Here is a 6,827-nt window from a genome sequence, read left to right on the forward strand (position 1 = left end):
CAGGCACAGTCCGGCCGCAAATTGGCGCGGGATTTGAACCACGCTTCGCTAATTGGTCACGGCCGGCCAAATCCTGTGTATTCAATGTATTATTCTAAACTCTTTATAAATAAACTACATACATATTCTAGAATACCCGATGCATTAGAATCGGGCTTTTCATAATGAGCTTTCTTGGTTATGAAGTGAATTAAAGTTTTGGGTCTCAATAGTGTCATGTTGGAACATTTATGGACAGTGTTGGACTTGTATTCCAAGGATCCACTAGTAACTTTGACTCTGGGGGCCCACTGCTCAGCTACATGCAAATAAGGCATTATCCTAATTCAAAATTTACCAATTCTTCTACATAATTATTATCTAAGTAGTTTGTTTAACCACTTAGTGACAAAGCCAATTTGGTACTTAGTGATAGAGACAATTTTTACAATACTGACCACTGTCATTTATGAGGTTATATTTATGGGATGTTTCAATGGATCCCATGGATTCTGTGCCTGTTTTTCATGACATATTGCCCTTCATGTTAGGGGTAAAATTTATTTGATATGACTTGCATTTATTTATGAAAAAAACATAAATTTGCCAAATTTTTTGAAAATTTTGCACTTTTCAAACTTTTAATTTTTGTGCCCTTAAATCAGAGAGTTATATCACATAAAATAGTTAGCAAATAACATTTCTCACATGTTTACTTTACATCAGCACAATTTTGAAAACGTAATTTTATTTTATTAGGACATTGTGAGGGTTAACATTTGACCAGCAATTTCTAATTTTTCCAACAAAACTTGCAAAACCATTTTTTCAAACTCATTTGAAGTGAGTTTGGGGGGGTCAATATAACAGAAAATACCCAAAAAGTTACACCATTCTAAAAACTGTACCACTAAACCACATTCAAGAAGTTTACTAACCCTTCAGGTGCTTCATGAGAACTAAAGCAATGTGGAAGGAAAAAAATGAACATTTTACTTTTTTCACAAAAAAATTACTTTGGAACCAAACTTTTTTATTTTCACAAGGGTATCAGGAGAAAATGGACCAAAAAATGTATTGTGCAATTTTTCCTGACTACGCCAATACCCGTTATATGGGGGAAAGTCACTGGGCGCATGGCAGGGCTCAGAAGGGAGGGAACGTTGTTTGACTTTTTGAATGTAAAATTGGCTGGAATCAATGGTGGGCACCATGTCGTGTGTGGAGACCCCCTGATGTACCTAAAGAGTGGAAACCCTCCAATTCTAACTCCAACCCTAACACAGCCCTAATCCCAACCCTAACCCAACACACCCTTAACCCTAATCACAACCTTAACCACTACCCTAAGCACAACCTTAACCCCAACACCACAACCCTAACCCCAGCACAACCCTAACCCCAACCCTAGTGCCAACCCTAACCCAACTCTAACCCTAAACCAATAAAAAAAATGCTTTATTATTATTTATTTATTTATTAACTAAGGGGGTGATAAAGAAGTTTATCACAGTGATCAAAATGAACCAATATGAGAAATCTCCTATTGTTACCGGCTGCCGGCTGGCTGTTCTCGACATGTGTACTGCGCATGTGCCCACCATTTTCTTCCCAGGGCACAGGATCAGGGATGCAGGTGGTGCTGGAGATATCGGGGGGCTCTGGGGACCTCATTTCTCTCTTCTCTGATGTGAGCGGCCCTGCGCTTAGTAACCCGATGTTTACCCTGGTTACCCGGGGACTCATCGCTGGATCAGTGTCACACACGCCGATCCAGAGATGACAGCGGGTGACCTGACGACAAAATAAAGTTCTGGCCTTCTAGCTCTGACCAGTGATGTCACAGCAGGATCCTGATCGCTGCTGCGTGTCAAACTCAACGAGATCGCTATCGAGGACGCTGCAACGTCATGGATCACTATCGTTATCGTTCAAAAGTTGCTCAGTGTGACGGTACCTTTATGAACACCAGTCAGTAGGTGGCAAGTAAAGAACAATGGGTCTTATGAACAGTTTCCATGACGTCTTATAGGCAGAACATATCCATCACTAGAAAGTAGAACATTAAGCGTTTCTTAATGGTAAAGAGAACACAAATGGCCTCTGTTATTAATGACTCTTTCCAGTGAACACTGGGTAACGCAACAAGCAGTTAAACTGTTAAATGAATTGTCAACTCCATCTCCTTATAGTGTTACATGAAATATAGGTGAATGGAAACCAGACTCCCTTATAACAAAGACAATTGACCTTTACTGAACAAGATACATGAAAGCAGTCAAAAGAAAAATGATTTATTTCTAAATGACGTAGCAATGTTTATAAGATAGCAGGAAGAGGCCTGTGAAGATTTTGCAGTACGGACAGACGGAGACAGGGAGTTTTTTCTTTCACTGGGAAGAAATGTGAATTCAATGACTGGAACATTACTATATAACATGGTTCTCTATTTAACAGGTTACAGTACGAGTATTAGTTCTGCTTGGAAAAAAAACATCTATGATGTATCTGGAGAATAATCCCTTGACACATCTATTTCTTACATCTTCTATGTGTAGCAAACAGTGAAAGGGTTACTTGGCTGCGTGAGATGACATAATAACTGTCCAACTGGCACACGGGTATTTTCTTAAAGAAACCTTAACTTCATTCTATCTTAAACTATACTGTGTAAAAAGCTATAAGTAGTGGCGGCTTTTATTGTGAATGGCAAGTAAAGGGTTTACTAAATACTGGCACAAAGCCCTATAGAAGCTAGTAGTTTTCATATCAATTCTTGGCTCCCACTGCATTAAACTTTTATTCATTTTTGTAAATGTGAGGAAGCGCATATCCACATGCGCTGAAATAGTTAATATTACATTGGCCAACATCTGAATTATGCAAGTAAGGACGGTTAAGGCTTTCAGTGAATCGTAATTATTCTGGTCTGATGATTCTGGTGACATCACACATGACATCTGAGAGCTGCAGATGAAGTCACAGTGGTGAGCTGCTGGGGCAATGGCAGGGGAAAGAGTAAGACTTACAGTCTTAATTATGGTTTGGAACATTAGTTAATTAGAATTTAGAGACTCCAACATCTCAATCCTTTCTCCTCACTAGGGCCACGTTCAGTCGCTGAGTATTTGGTCAGTATTTTACATCAGTATTTGCCAAAACCAGGAGACGGTGATAAATACAGAAGTGGTGACGCGTTTCTATTACACTTTTCCTCTCATTGTTCCACTCCTGGTTTTGGCTTGCAAATGCTGAGGTAAATTACTGACCAAATCCACAACGTGTGAACGTGGCCAAATATAAATAGTTCTGGAGAAATATGAGGACTGTGACACTCCAGTTATTTGTTATCCAGCCTGGTATGATCCTTTTATACAATGAGTGATGGGTTCCAATAGTTGTCTTAGGACCATACAGAACATCATCATCATACATCACTCCTGAGTCCACTGTTTTATACCACTATGCTACCTTACATCACTCGTGCTATGAATGTATGGTATTGTTCTGTAAGTTGTAATGATGAACACTTTTATATTAAGCGCCACACAAAATGATGGGGCATTAGGAGTCAACGACTCTCTCGACACTGCTCTATGCAGAAGAATAAGCAGCACCCAGACAATAACACCCAGCGATTTCCATGTCATTAACTTCTACACAATCTTATTAAATGGCTATTAATGCTCTTTTATAAAAAGAAAAGATAATCAAGCATAAAATCCCATATAAACAAAATTCAAGCTGAATGAGTAGAGTAATCCCTTCTTGATTAACCCTCTCTCCACCAGAGAGCCCCTGTGTCACACAGGTCATCAATCACATTATGGTAAACAGACTGCCATGCCTTTCTTTGCCTTTCCATGTTTCTTTATTTACACGCTTTTCCCATAATAACCCATATTATATGATTGCTTTTCAAATCAGCCATTTTATTCTTCTCATCACTTTTTTTTTTTAATCTGATGCTACTCGGGTTAGCAAGAAATAAATACGTTACCAGATTGCCCACCATTGCTTGGGAAATCTTAATAGTAGATCACCGTGTAACTGTGATCAGCAACAGGCTAGGTGTACACACATCTAAAACTCTCCCCCCCTACACATGTACAATCAACTGGTAGTCAGAGAATTAAAAGAGGTAATTATACGCTTACCTTAAGCATAGCGCAGGCATCACTTACGGAAAACCCCTTCAGATATAAGAATCTTCCAATAGGGTAAAGCTTCTTTATTATCCCCCCTTTTTCCTTTGCAGAACGATAGAAAGAATCAGACAGAAGTAATCAGAAAGCAAAAATCAGCCAGAGAAAAGTAGAAAGCAGCGGTGCCACACCTCCGGCAGCTCAGGATTCGGAGGTCCACCGTGTACACATCACTCGTGAGGTTGATCTCATCAAATCCAAATAGAACCTTAGACCCCTTGACGTTGCTGGATTTGGTACCTAAGCTTGGTGAGATGAAGCTGAAGCTGAAAGTCTGCTTCTCTCTCGCTTGCAGCCCTTGTGCTGTAAAACAACAGGGAGATGTGAGCTATGAGGCACACCAGCAAATGAAATCATTAAACACACAACACATCTGACACTGCATGCTAATGGGGCTCAGCACTGGGAAGCTTGCAGAAAAGTTACCTACAGTGCTGCGCAAAACATTTCGTCTCCAACTCTCCTTCGCAGAAGATAAGTTGCTCGAGAATACTAGGAAACCTATTAAAAGGCTTTTGATTGCCCGCATTTAGGTCTGTTTCACTAACCCCCTTTCTCTTCCATTCTTGCTTTCTGTTGTGATTTACAATGTTCTATTTATGAGCGAGGACTTCCCCAGAGTCATCTTTGTCCTACTGAGTACCTTTAGTTCTACTCTCACCTGCCCCCCCATCTTTAAGAGTAGCCTGTCCCTTTCTCTCATTTGGTTTCACATGTTAAAAAAAATGGAAGCTGCACTTCAGCGAGAAAAGGTTTCCCAACTAAGCAATCTTTCATGCGGAGAAAGGAAATGTCAAGTCTCATCTGTCAGAAGGTAATGAGGAACAGTCACCGGCAGCTTCTTCCCTTATTTGGACACATTTGTCTCCTTACCTTGTGAAGAAGTCCCAATATTTAAGATCCACTATTTCCTGGAGATTCTGGAGGAATCATGTAGAATAGGAAGCACCTCCAGGCAACAGGATGAGATTAGGAAACCTTTGATGAGCATCCATACCCTGATCATTGGATAGAAGTGACATGGTCCAGCCAGCATTACCTCCTGAGCATGCAGGGTGAAGAATTCTCATCTTTTTTTCCCCTTTCTCTCCCTCTATAGTTTACTCCAGCAGAGAATAATACAAATTAAAAGGCAGGTGGCGCCCTGCTCTCTAGCTGAATGTAGACCTAATATTTCCTCGCATGGTGCTATAGAAGCAGACTCCTGGCTCTTCCTACATGGCATTCAGCACAAGCATGTAACAGGTCCGCACACTGTAGAGAAGACGAGCCTTACTGATTTTTTTTCTCTCTCTCTCTTGCTCATCCTGCCAATGACTTCAAGGTTGCTTTTTTTTTGTCTTCGTAGCTATTTTTAGGTTCTTACACTGTCCTATATCTCAGAGGTGATGCTGTGATACAGATCAACTGCTGGATGAACAGACCTCCCATGCTCACTAGGATCAGACAGATAGGAGGGCATTTCTGGGGTGGGGGATGAAGATATTAACCCCTAAGCATGCATAAAGAGATGGAATTCGCAACAACATGGGATCTTGTTAAAAATGCTCTTTAACCCTGTCCAGCCCAGCCTTCCTTCGGGGATGTGTGAACGGGTTGATGTGTTATGACAGGAAGGCGATGATTTCCATTCCCTGGCATAGTCAAGCAGCACCATTAGTCACTTGCTTCTGTTGTGTGTGTATATGAGGGTGGGGAGCATTATGGCAAATGTATTTCAAGACCGTAATTACTGAGTTAAAGGTTCATTAACTGTTCCTTCTCAGAAATGTGAACAATCAGCATTGATGTACAACATCTATTTTTGCATCATGCACTCCATGGACTACCGGGTTCGATATGTCATTTGTATAGTTATTTGCCTGGCGTACATAGTCTACAAAGGTTGTGGGCAGGTTCACATCTGACGAGCTGCGAAGTAAAATCCACAGAAATTCTATTTCTAGAGATGGAATGAGCGAAAGGGTTAACAACGTCCGCACAGCTCAGTGGATTTGCATGTAACATAAACTGGCGGATGTGAGTATATATATGTGTGTGTGTGTGTGTGTGAAACAGGCAGGGTCATAAGCTATTAATTTACAGAATACCAATTAGGGAGTATCCATTTTGAAGCCTTATCCTAACCATTTATTGTGTTGTCATTCCATGAAATCCCGGGTCTCAATGGGATTTTTATGAAGTCTTGGAATATAATTAGCTCATTCTAAGAAAAGATTTGTAGGGATATATATCACATTGGGAGATTAGAAAGGGTTGGACACGTTATTATTAATCCTGCCTTTTAGATGATTATGAATGAGTGTATTAAATGCATTACCTGTGATGTTCCCTTAGAGCTGAAGTGCGGCAGATAGGGGATAATAGGATAACATTGCCGACTTTTCATTTCTATGATACATCATAATAGTCGCTGACAATGTTCAGAATTTTAAATGTAAGGTAGGAAGCATAGAAAATAGAGATATGTATGTTGTAGATAAGGCAAAGTGAGTGTCAGTTCTCACCACACATTCATCTCACTAAAGTAATAAGATCCCACAGCAAAACACCTGTAGTAGGAAAAGTTTCACAACTTGGATTCCTATTGGAATAAGGCTGGTTTCACATTTGCGGTTGTGTCCGCAGAATTTTGGACACATA

At 40.3% G+C, this 6,827-nt stretch overlaps 1 protein-coding gene across 2 annotated transcripts in view; it reads right to left on the reverse strand.

Annotated features, from left to right (window-relative positions):
* Nucleotides 1-5,622, reverse strand: part of KCND3 (potassium voltage-gated channel subfamily D member 3) — a 709,390-nt gene extending 703,768 nt beyond the window's left edge. The window contains exons 1-2 of one of the 2 annotated variants that reach the window (XM_069761728.1): nt 5,058-5,622; nt 4,137-4,487 (exon numbers count right to left, since the gene is read on the reverse strand). The gene's annotated coding sequence lies outside the window, so the exon portion shown is untranslated. The remainder of the gene's footprint in view (nt 1-4,136; nt 4,488-5,057) is intronic. The other variant, XM_069761727.1, reaches the window with a different exon arrangement.
* Nucleotides 5,623-6,827: the final 1,205 nt, after the last annotated feature.

The sequence above is a fragment of the Ranitomeya imitator genome, chromosome 3 (assembly GCF_032444005.1).
Source record: "Ranitomeya imitator isolate aRanImi1 chromosome 3, aRanImi1.pri, whole genome shotgun sequence".
NCBI lineage: Eukaryota > Metazoa > Chordata > Amphibia > Anura > Dendrobatidae > Ranitomeya > Ranitomeya imitator.